The sequence below is a fragment of the Drosophila serrata genome, unplaced genomic scaffold (assembly GCF_035046125.1).
Source record: "Drosophila serrata isolate PLE 108 unplaced genomic scaffold, ASM3504612v1 contig_245, whole genome shotgun sequence".
NCBI lineage: Eukaryota > Metazoa > Arthropoda > Insecta > Diptera > Drosophilidae > Drosophila > Drosophila serrata.
Window position 1 is genome coordinate 874,745 of NW_028257143.1, and position 7,017 is coordinate 881,761.

The following is a 7,017-nucleotide window of genomic DNA, read 5'->3' on the forward strand; positions in this document are numbered from 1 at the left end:
TATATTCATTATACTCAACCCATGAGAGGAAACCGAGGAAAGGGAAATATCTGCATATTTATTGTGGCAACAATTTCTAAACTAACTTAACTAGGCCGCCCCAAAATATACACAGCATCTGCCCCCCTTACCCACAGACTTTCATCATAAAATTTAGGCAAAACAGAGGGGAAAAGCCAACAATAACTGAAATCCGGCGAAACGGAAATACAAACGTTGCCCAGAAAGTTTTGTCATCATATCGTTGTGGCCATAAATGTTCAAACACGAAATGCTGCCCAAATGCTGTTACCAAGTCATGCCAAAATCTGACCAAATATGATCAATGAACCCAAAAGTGTGTAGCCAAAATTTGCGAATAATTTGCAATGAGAAAGGGAGAAGGTGAATAACTAATGTGTGTGTCTTTGGTTTTCCTGCCTCACGTAAGTATCATGTGAATCACGTACTTTATCTTGGCTTCCATTGAGTAAATATTTATGCTTTGGTACCTGAGTTAATTGCTGGAAAGCGGAAGTTAAATATTCCCAATATTGCCAGTTCATTACGACTAAATAAATATTTATAAATAATTAGGCAAGGACCAAGTAATTAGAGGAAGTTAGGTCTTTGTTTGGGAAGGGCATGTGACATAGGATTCATCGAGTAAACATTGTTGGTTCATTGTATTTTGCTCTTCAATAGAATATATTTATAATATTGTATTTTAACATTGTAGCAACCTTAAATATATTTCACTCGAGAGCTGGCAAACGAGAATTATTCAAAAGACTAGACTGTGTCAATTACAATACCGGCAATTTGCATTAAGTGCTTATGACATGCGGACGGAAGGGCAGGCCCCAGGAAAAGGATGAACTTTGAACCAGAATCGCATGATATGTGAGACAGTGGCTTCGACTTAAAACAGCTCTAAGTGCAGCCTAAGTGCCGGCAATTCTACTTACTTGCACATCTGTCAGGTCGGGGGAATCCGGACTCAGGAAGCACTTAATAAATTCTAAACAATTGTTTGCGTCTTGGTCGAGTGCGAACAAAGGCAGCCATCATCATTGTTCGTGTCCTGAGTCCGGAGTCCTTAGTCCTTAGTCCTTAGTTCTCAGGCGAGAGATAAAGCCGGGTCAACGGTCTGCGGGCCAAGTTAGTCCAACTGCATGCGAGGCCGTACATCATAATTATCTAAATGCCTGCACTCTCGGCTTGTTGAGTGCAAATCGAATTGCGACCACATGCAAAATCACAAATCAAAGTCCGGGAAAGCCAGCTTCCCCAAATGGGAAGACTGGACGACCGTAGTGTTCGCGGAAAATGAGATGATGATGATGGCCCGGACATGGAAATGGACATCCAGGATGCTAACCGAACTGCACAGTGACATGTTTGTAATTAGCACTCCACCATCGGCATGCCGATGGCTCCCTGCCAAAATTGAAGGGAGTCCAAGCTTCTGATGTGCAGCAAAAAACCCCAAAATTAGTTTAAAATTTCGCACATTCCAGTGAAAAAGCAGAATATTTTGTTTGCCCCATTACAGAGCTCTATTATAGCTGGGGAAATTTAGTCTGGTTAAAAGCCAAATACTCTCTACTGGAGATGTGAACTAATTGAAATTAATTAACCAATATTGACGTATATTTTCAATGCTAGCAAAGCCAGATAATGTATCAGTTTATTTAATGCTCATCAGGATCAATTTAATCAAATTACATCAGTTATTTGAATCGACAGTGAGTAATGGAAAAGATTCATCGCTTGGATTTCGTATTTTCTCCAAATTCTTGGAAGTGAAATGTTGTCTTAACCTTGTTACCTCGTTTCTCGGGAAATTATGTCACTTGAATATCAAAAATTCAGCTTGGCACAAATTTAATTTGCCCATGTACCTTTGATTTCACTTGGAACAAGTCTGAAATATGTTGATATACTTGAATATTTTAAATCAACTCACGTGCCAAGAAAATACGAGGACACTAACTAAAAGGCAAAGACGCGAAATGCGTTGGTATAATCTTAAAAGAGATTTTTATTTAGCAGTCAACAAGTGACCTTTTTTTTTAGTTCCCTTTTTTTTGAGAACGGAAGTTGAGAGGACGACTAAGGCAATGGAATGGAAGTGAACGTTAAATGAATCAAACTGAAAGTGCATTAAATGCACTTAAGGCTCGTCATCAACTGTCGAGAGCCATAAACACGATTATCTGAAATTTACAAGTAATTCAATCAAATTTATCCAAAGCAGGAAAATTGATTTATTCGCCGATGAAGTTAATCCGCAGGAATTCTAAGAGGGCGTAAAACAGTTCAAGGACCAAGGATCTTGTAGTGTAGTGCTTAATGTGACAAGAAATACTGAGACAAAACACTCATACAGTAATCATTAGACTTTAAAAGAATTAAAGATTAACAATTCGACTTTATTAAAAATATAAAATACAGCAATTTCGTAATACCAAGTTTATCTAATTGCTTGATTTCAAATAGACATTTGGATATAAAAATTCACTAGAAAACAATTCGGGTGAAGAAGGTATCCGGCTATCTAATGGGCGGAAAATAAACTTTCCTGTGAGTATTGGCTTTTTAGTTTCCGTCAGCTTACAACTTTGCATCATTCGTTTTCATTTCGCGTGAGTAGATGGATGAATGGAATGAATGGATTGTTGTGCCGGCTTCCTGCGTTTGACTTGCCTTTGGCTGAGTGCCTGCTCGTCCTGGTCTAGATGGAGCCAAGTAGTCAGGCAGTCAAGAAGCCAAGCAGCCAGTTGGCTGGCGGCTTGTTGAAGCGGATTTGTGCTCCTCCTGGCCCGATGATTCTGCCTCTGACCTCCGACCTCCGACCTCGATGCCCCCTCCTTGCGGTCCTGGGCCTTCGCAGATGCAACCGGAACGGTCGCCTCGATGGCGTCAACAGCTTACATTATTTATTTTGTTTTATTTTTCAGTCAGTCCGCCCTCAGTCTGCTAAGGGAGGTTGCGAGGGCGGTACAACGACCCAGAATGATGACAGATCAAGTATTTATAGAACGTCGCTTTACATTTCGTTTGGTATTGATTTTATTAAAGGCGAATATTTGCCTTAATAGTTATAGTTTAGAAAAGTTGAAATAAGAATTTAATGGGTTTTATTGGAAGGGTTGGAAGTTATCAGTTGCGTCTATCGACTGTATTAAAGTTATAATAAATGCTTAAGTCTTATTGAAATTTTTAAGCTCATGGTAGTACTAAAACAATAATTTTAGTATGTTCCTTAGTAACCTTATAGAAATGGTGCTAATACTATCAAACATATGAGTAAGATGGTTTAGGACATGATAAATGAACTGAAATAATGCCATAATTAGTTAGTTTTAGAAAGGTTGTATTGATAAATTATTATTATTTAATATTTTTCTCTATTTTTTAATGCCTTTTCATATTTCTTTAGGGTTATGTATCATCATTGCGAATATGTAAGCTTCCATCAAAGTTATCAGCTTCTTTAAGGCATACAAATTGTAAATATTTCATTTAAAATTTTTTATACATATATTATAATATTTTTGGTATTGGATTTTTTTCTGACAGAGCTGTTAACATGTTAAAAAATATGGTCAACACTTTTCTTCAATGACACTATGCCAGACAGCCAGGGCAGGGGGAAATGTTTGTAGTGGAAGGGGATCTCTTACATTTAATAAAGGACATACAGAAATCAGCTTAAGCCGCCTCTTGTGAAGTCTCCTGGGCGGCTTGGGCCACCCGTCGCTGTGTTGTCATTTTGGAAACATTTTTTCACTCTACCCCTGATGGCACTTCGTTGTTCTGCACTTGCTGGTATTTTTCGAGCTTGCTTGTATTTATTTATTTTATTTTTTGTTGCTGTTGTTGGTGTTGCTGTCAAGCAGGATATTACACCTCGGATTTCGGCGCTGTCTTTCACTTTCGCCTGCTGTGACATATTTCTATGGCCATCCTTCCATTCCTTGGCCCGCTGTGTGATAAGTTTGACTCAGCCAGACAGACACATTTTTTGTGGCTTATTCGCACTCCTTGTCGTTTTTTATATATATATGTATATGTATATATATATATAACCTGCTCTTTTGTTTAATCTGGTAAGCAATGCCAGCGGGTGTTCTTGCCTCAAATTGTTGCGTATATCATCCCTAGAGGCATTATTGTTTTAATATGTTAAGTCGCAAGTTTAACTGAAATTTGCATACCTTAATATGTGAAAGTTATGGGAATTGTTGCTCATTGTATAATAAATAATTACCAAGGCTATGAAGAGGATAAGTAGTAATAGTATCTAAAGCATTTTTAATTAAAAGATTTATGCAAATCGTAGTGTTACTTGGTATTCATATTTCGACTGAGATTTTGGTGCAAAACTATTTAAACTATTTATCGTACAAAATATATACATAAATCTAGAACCATTTTTTTTAAGTATAAACACGTTTATATGCATTTATTTCTTTTAAAATACTCTTTTTTTAAAGCTTTGCTAAGGAGCGAAGTTTTAATTCTCATTCGAAAAATCTTCAAGCACTATTTCTTCTTAGTGATTGCTTTTAAATCTTTAGTCTTTGACTATCTATTTCTGTACTATTTTATTACAAATTTATTTCTAAATATATGTAGGTATCTACTACCAATTCGTATTCATAATTTAATGCAAACCACGTGCTTGTTAATTCCCCATCGTGAGGGGTTCTTCTAATCGTCATTCCTTTGGCGGCGTCTAACTAATTTTCATACATTTATCAACACTTTTTGCTGGGTGAGGCCCTCCGGTGAATGTAATTTGTACTGACTGCGATCTCCCTTTTACGGAATTCCGCTCAGTTTCTGGCTGGCTTGATTTTTTCCACCGAACATCCGGCGGCGAATGAATAGGTATTCGCCACCCAAGCTCCCGCACCAAATTAGCCATTTTCTAATGAAACACAATACGAAGATACCGCGATGGGCTTGGGTCTGTCTGCACAGATAAAAGGCACAAAGGATATTTGCCGGGGGCCAAGGCCCTTAACCCTCCCACATCGTACATAACTCACCGATGATTTTGAGGCACTGCCTCTCTGCCGCTTGCCGTTTATTTTTTCTGTGTTTGTTTGGATTCACCGGCGCTTTGTTTGTAGTTATGTTCTACGTGCGGTTAATCGCAAATGAGCAGCGCCACTCCTTGGGCCCATAATGAGGCCAATTAGGCCCAAAGGCAAAAACTAAATGCCGTGTGCAGCTTGTGTAATGGGCCGACTAACTATGCGTAGTACTCTCTCTACCCCTCACAAGCACCTCTTGGCAATTACGGATACGCAAACGGCTTTACATCTTGTACGATATCCTGAAGTTATCAGGATGCGGCATCCGCAGCTTTAAGTTCCATCCTTCGGCTCGTCTAGCTGTTTGTCAGCCGTTTGATGCCCGGATTATGCTGATGTTTCGCAGACCTCCTGGCGACCAGCATCAAATTGGCCCTGCAGCATTTTATGGCTCCATTTGGATAGCAACTCTGCACTGGCGAATGCAATTTGAATGGACCAAGTTGGGGCAAGTTTCCCTCTAACGCTTTATGACTTGTCTTCGACTGGAAGTTTTTTTCTTTCAATTTTGAAATGATGCTAAGTTTGTTGTCGTGGCAATAATGGTTTGTTTTCAGCAAGTTATAGTCCTTTTTTTAATAAACCCATTGACTTTAAGTAGGTTAATATATAACTATTTCAGGGAAGAGTCCTATAAATAGCTTTTTATAAATAAAAATTATTATAAGACCAATTTTACTTATTGAAACGGGCTTTTTTTTATTAATCCTTTAATATTATTTTTACTACTTGGTTCATATTTCTATCAAAGAACTTTTGTACCGCTCATAAAAATATGTTCTTTTGTCCAGGACAATGGATTTCTACGCATACAATGACAATGCATTTGTGAAATATTTGCACGGAAATCGCCAGAGAGGATGTGAAATATTTATGGAGGGTCGCATTGTGGATGTCACGATGATTAGTTGCATATCCTCTTAACCCACCAATGCCATTGCTGACCGCATGCTTCTGAGGCTCTCTGGGCCCCGATTTCCTCCAGGCAAATATTTAATTTAAGAACATTTTCTTGCGTTATCCCCGGCCATGGGACGTGGCCACAGTGTGGCGTGTCCTGTCCAGTGCTGTCCTGTCTTGTCTTTGGAAATCTCAGTTGAATTCTCTCCCCCCACTTTCTAAACCCACTGCACACCACCCACATTTTCTTTTATTTCTCAGCAGCACAGTTGGTTTTTTTTTGCTCCTTCGATTGCAGTTGCAGAAGCGTCCACAGCAGTGCTGGCTAGGTGTGTCCTTTATTAAGGACTAAGTCAAAGTTTCTTTGAATAATATTGGTATACTTTTAACTACTATATTTTACATGTCAAATATAAGCATCGTTTATTGTTTTTAAGTATTTAGGCAACATGCAAACTTGCTTTAAAGTTCATAATAGATTATTTCAAAGAAAATCCTTTCGTATTGTGAATGCAACAATCTATGAAAAAGTCCTTTCTTGGACATATTTTGTATTTTACGCAGCACTGGACCCACTGCGCCGGGGCTCAGTCATACTCGTATTAGCCCAAGTCAAACAATGGCATTGGCAAACCGAGAGCAGCGCCAAATTGCAACGTGCAGAAACCAACGTAGTGCAAAGAAAAGAGCCGGGAAAATGGGGGGCTGGTCCAGAGATGTTAAGAAAATGCACCAGACAGAAAATCGATGGAACAATGCTACGGCTACGGCTACTGTGCCTCTGCCTCTGTGTTTATTTGTTTATTTTCTGTTATTCCCTTTTTGCGGCCAAGTGGGGGAGGCACTCTAAGTCCTTTGTGTGGCAGATTAACACGTGCAGGCTCTCGGGACTCTAAGAAAAAAAAAGATAAATAAAAATAGGGGGAAGTCAGAAGGTCACTTTCGAATGGCTGGCACATGTATTTAAATTGGGCGTTCCACACACAACCAGAATGCTCTCAGAAATTATTTTACTATCCGCTCTCAGCTC